Source organism: Bufo gargarizans, chromosome 8 (genome assembly GCF_014858855.1).
Source record: "Bufo gargarizans isolate SCDJY-AF-19 chromosome 8, ASM1485885v1, whole genome shotgun sequence".
Classification (NCBI taxonomy): Eukaryota; Metazoa; Chordata; class Amphibia; order Anura; family Bufonidae; genus Bufo; species Bufo gargarizans.
In genome coordinates, this window is record NC_058087.1 from 19,155,893 (window position 1) to 19,161,089 (window position 5,197).

Below are 5,197 nucleotides of genomic sequence, written 5' to 3' on the forward strand. Positions count from 1 at the left end.
GGGTCCAGCGGAGAGTCTGGCAGTCAAGCAAGGGAGTTGACTGGACACAAACAGCTGCATCCTGCAGTTTGTGCCTGTCCGAATCTCCTTTTATCTGCCAAAGCACTGTGTCGGCGTTTCACATCGGAGGTCTGAAACTAGCATTAGACCTTTACTGAGAAGACTTTTTACACCCTGATTTTTAGTACAAATAAATATCTTTTCCTAATAAGGTATATTATATTAATTATATTATGTTTAATATCCCTGTAAACCGAAACGACAGTTACATTTGTGATCACATCCACCTGGCCCTGTCAATCAAAGTGCAGAGGGCGCTGCAGTTGCAGAGAGAGCAGAGCCTCTCGGAGCAACGGCAACGCCCTCGTTGCTCCTAGTGGCTCATTTGCATATATTAAAACATAATTTTTCTCAACAATGCAGGCACATATGAATATGGGAGCAACACAGATGTCTTCAGCTGCCAAGTGCACATGTAACAGGTCAGCCAGTTTCACAGGTACAAATCTGCTGATAGATGCCCGTTAAACATTTTCAAGTATCTTTGTATGAGATACTGAAGTTGGGACCACCATCACTTTATCAGTGCAGGGAGTGGCTTCAAAGAGTATTTCTTACTTTGGAAGACCCGGTTGATCTGTGAATTGCATTGATTTCAATGAACATAGTGTAATGCTCCATTTCCCCTGTGATGGCGCTGCAGGGAAATTACATTCTTATTTCAAAGTTTTCTAGCAGATTACAGCAAATTTCTGTGTTCAGCAGGTCACCTCGTGGTCCAACCATGCCCTCAGTTATGTCCTCCAAAAGATATATAAATAACAGGATGTTTCGCAAAGTGGCTGAGTATATACAAATAGTAATGCGGTTTGCCCCTTGAGGGGAGTAGTGTCAGCTCTCGTGGTCTCTCTGTTAATACATCACAATTTAACACAATAATAAATATGCAAACTGAGTTCTTGAGTTTTCCATAAAACAATTTTTCAAACTGCGAATGGCAAGGGCATTTATTTTCTTGCTTATGATAATATTATAATGGGATTCACACATTTACTGGAAACAGGGCTCAGGAAATTAATAACACAGTTCGATACTCTCCTCTTACTACTTCTCTTGCCAGTTGCTTTCTTATTTTTCAGACTTCCATGTCATTGCAAAATTATTCTGAAATGTTTTGGTTCTGGACCCCTTCCATGTGACTTTTATAACCTGGGTTAGTGACTTAAACAGGACACAATTCTGAATTCTAAAATCTGCCAGCTCGAAGAATGCAATATTCTTCCAGGCCAAAGTATTTCCTTCATGGAATTAACAGCTGTATGTATTTAAACCAAGAACAAGCCGATGCTCGTCAATGTATTCAGTGATAGTTTCTGAATAATTTGTGCGTCTGTGTGTTAAGACGTGAACATTTTTGTAAAATTTTTGAATCTACAAACCGTAACATTATTAACAACGTCCAATCTTTGCCAAATCCTTCAATTAGATTACTGATTGCTTATTCAATGCAAGTCAACATGGAGAAGCCATGTGTGACATTGCAAATACATTCGGATGGCTTGTATAGGCAAGTGGTGGAGCTATCAACTTGGTGAAGTTTATGGACACTGTGAGTTCTTCATTGGGAATATCTATCAGGCATGGGGAGCATAAATGTCTACAAAACTGGATAACAGTAATTGGGAATTAGGGTCTAAACCAATGTCTCTTCTACTCTTCATCCACTATTAATGGTCCTAATTTTGCAGTAGGATTACCAGTAGACAATTCTCTGGAACCTACCAAGATGTTCAAGCCATTACACCATCCACACCAATTTTCAATGCAATGAGTTGTCGCCTGGATAGATGGTACCAAAAATGAAGATCTTATTAGGAGAATGAAACAAGAGGATCGCCATATCTGTAATGGAATTCTTCAAGGAGCATTAATTCTTACATTTACTTGCAGTCTCACTTTAATTTATGTAAGTACATCTCAGACTTTCTTGGACTTTTGAAAGCACCAACAGAACGTTTCAACCACTTTAATGCTTAGATAAGCCTCTGAAATATCATGGCAGCCCAAGAAAATCCCACCATAAAAAGTCAATTTGAACAATGTGATTGCCTTTTACACAGACCGATGATCAGGCCATTTATTGGAAAGGAATGTTGGTACAAATACTCATTCCCAATAATTGGCGTAAGTGAATGTTCCAGGGTGTTGATCCAATCTTTTATGTGGTGCAAAATGTCATCTTTTGATGGAAGCTGCTGACTAATTATGAAACTGTCTGGGGGGGAAAATCTTCAGAGTAATGATATATCATAGCCTTCCATCAGCGATGACTGCTTCAGGTAAATGCAGTTAACAGGCAAGTAATGATCGTCAATGAACGGTCATATTATTACAGACAAAAGGGCACTTATGGTCAGACTGGTGCAAACTGTTGCTATGATTAACCTGACCATGTTAAAAAAAAAAAGGCAACATAAATAGTGATGCCTCTATCCAAAAGGTTTTAAATCAAATGACTATAAGCCATTGTTTTCCCCTGTAATAAAGTGCTAATTGGAAGTATTAATACGTGAGCGAATACTTTTCAGTTGTTTTTCAGCAGGAGAATGAGAATGACCTTCACCTTCCAGGTGGCAAGATACATTATTCCAGAGGAACCAGATATCTTGTGTAATTTCCCAGGCTTTAAACAAGGGGAAAAAAGCATCCAGCTGCCAGAAAAAGGTTGTCCAAGCTTAAGAGGCATCAGTCAGAAGAATGCAGTGTCTGTGCCAACTTCTCCCTTCTATAAACCATAGCGGGCATTTGTTACTATACACTGTAGCTAGAAATACACCAGTTTCACCCGTTTCTTTCTATCCCAAATTTTGGATAGAAAGAAAATTTTTAAATACTTTATAATTTTTTGTGGGTTGTGATTAATAAATGTATATAATAAGAAAAAATCATTACATATTAGCAAGGACTAAATTAGGTTGAAAAGGGAAAATGATTATTTCTTTTGTAGGGTCTTTAAACAGGACCTGTCACCGATTCTCCCATGTTTTTCTAAATACTTTTTATGGTGACAGGTCCATAATAAGAATTCTGGATCACAACTGCATTGTGTTGGTCCTCTCTTATTCTTCCTGAAATTTTATGAATAAATTGATAATTGGGTGACTGTGTTACCATTGCCATGTCAGTGTACCCGTACATTGTTAGCAATATTTGGACATTGTCAAACTGTGTGGGGAGATGCCCCATTGAGAAGAAGAATGGGAATGCCAATTTGTCAGTTCATTCATACATTCCTTGGAGGAATAACAAGGGAAAATCACAATGTAGAATTGTAAGAATTGATGGTACAGATTTGGTATTTAATGGGAAATATATAGATTTCATAAAATAGGGCATGTCAGTAGAGATGACAGGTCCACTTTAAATGGGTTACACAGCTTTTTTTTTTGGCCAACCTCCTTCCGGGCCAGACCAGCAAACGGGAAGCATACTTACTTGCTCCCCACTGCTTGGTCTTGACTCCTTCGCTCTCTGTCCTGCGTCGATCAGGTTTCCTTTTGTCAACATCTGCTTTGACACTGCTAAAGCCAATCACTGGCTGCAGTGGTGACCTGCCACCCTTGCAACACGTGACCAACTGACCTGACTCTAGGGAAGCAGGTCACCTCAGTGGCCAGTGATTGGCTGTAGTAGTGTCAAAGCAAATGTTGACTACCAAGGACCTTAGAGAGGCAGCTGAGGACAGGAAGTGAAGGAACCGGGACCCAGTGGCAGGTAGCAGGTAAGTATGCTTCACTTTTGCTGGTCTGGCCAGGAGGAAGGTTTTCAAAAATCCCCCCAAAAAGTTGGCCAACCAATTTAAAGAAATAGAGCAATCATCCTTGCATATAGAAAATCTTTAGGCACTCCTTGTGCCTGAATATAAAATCATAGACACATGTTGGTACACCATCTTGTACAAATGTATAAATACATAGTAGGTAACGGATGCCATATTACGAAATGTTCCTAATTCTGCTATATGAATGTTGTCTTGCTGTTCTACTAAGTAGTAGTATGTAAGTGCTTGAGTTAAGAAAAAATTTATGTTTTTTCGCTTTCTTAACATCCTAACAGTTTGCCAATCTCTAGTAACTACATATGCACGGTCACTGTCGATTGGTATGCATAGGAGTTACCCTCAATAGCAGATGGGTTCTTCCATAATTTCTCATGGGTGGGGATAATACCCAAATGAAGTGTCATGGTCTTACCTTCTTGCTGTTCTCCTTCGTTTGACATGTGCTGGCGGCCATCTTGGTTTCTGGGTTTCTTGTAGCCTCCCACCCTGCGGCTTCTCCTTCCCACTGGGAGGAGCTGGATGCCTAGCTCATATATATAGGAGGTCTGTGGCTTCAGTTCCTTGCTTGGTCCTCCTGTGTTCACATGCTTCTAAGACTGCTGCTGCTTCTGGTTCCTGATCCTGGCTTCGTCTGACTACCCTGCTGGTTCCTGATCCAGGCTTCGTCTGACTACCCTGCTGGTTCCTGATCCAGGCTTCGTCTGACTACCCTTCTGGTTCCTGACCTCTGGCTTCGCAAGACCCTGCTTCGGTTTAGCCATCCGTTTGGACTTTTGCCTTACAGCTTGATTTTCAATAAAGCCTTCTTATTTCCACTTATCTCTTGTTGTACGTCTGGTTCATGGTTCCATGACATTAGGACCAAGCCATGAATTCTGACGGTACAGGGCCATCCTCGCTACCTACGCTGGTTGCCAGACTTGATCAGCAGGATCACCTGTTGGGTCGGTTCGCTGTGGCGTTGCAAACCCTGCTTGAACGCACGGCTCATTTAGCTTCCGTTGCCGATGGGTCGGTTGTCGCTCCTGAGCCCGCTCCTACTGCCGCTCCGGTTGTTGCGCCAGAGTCTACCCCGACACCTGTTGCTGCGCCTGCGGTGTTTCGGGGTATGACCGGTTCTGCCCCCCTTCCACAGCGCTTTGGGGGAGAGCCAACTCAGTGCCGAGGTTTCCTTAACCAGGTGGGCATTTATTTCGAGTTGCTGCCACATGCCTTTCCTACTGAGAGATCAAAGGTGGGCTTCTTGATCTCGCTGCTCTCGGACAAGGCCTTGGCCTGGGCCAGCCCTTTATGGGAGAACAACAATCCGGTGGTTGCCGAGTTTTCCGGTTTTGTTGCTTCTCTTCGGAAGGTATT